This window comes from Fragaria vesca, linkage group LG5, assembly GCF_000184155.1.
Source record: "Fragaria vesca subsp. vesca linkage group LG5, FraVesHawaii_1.0, whole genome shotgun sequence".
Taxonomy (NCBI): domain Eukaryota; kingdom Viridiplantae; phylum Streptophyta; class Magnoliopsida; order Rosales; family Rosaceae; genus Fragaria; species Fragaria vesca.
This window is the reverse complement of record NC_020495.1, coordinates 25137328-25137736: the sequence shown is the minus strand read 5'-3', so window position 1 is coordinate 25137736 and position 409 is coordinate 25137328.

Sequence of the window (409 nt, the reverse complement as noted above, 5' to 3'; positions counted from 1 at the left end):
GTTTTATCAGAAGAAACTGAGAATTGATTAGTAATGTGATTAGTAGGTTGTATATCTAAGGGGAGAGGACATTCTGTCCAAGTTTTGAAAGATCACTTTTTTGGATGAACTATTCGGTCTAGGTTTGAAGGTTCGATATTTAAGGTCTGAAGTATTTGGTTTCTTTCTTTAATTTGGCTAGTGTTACTAGAATCGCTATCTGAAGAAATGGATGAAGAGGTTTGTTGGGTATGAATTACAGCAATCCTACTGGGTGCAGGTGTTTCAGTTTTTAATTTTTCTAACATTCGTTCGATCTTTTGAATCGAAGAAGTAGGATTCAGGGTAGGTTTATTTAATTCACTGAAATGAACTAAAGGAGTCTCTGGTTTAGGTTGTGGTAGAATACTAACTTTAGAGGATATGTTGT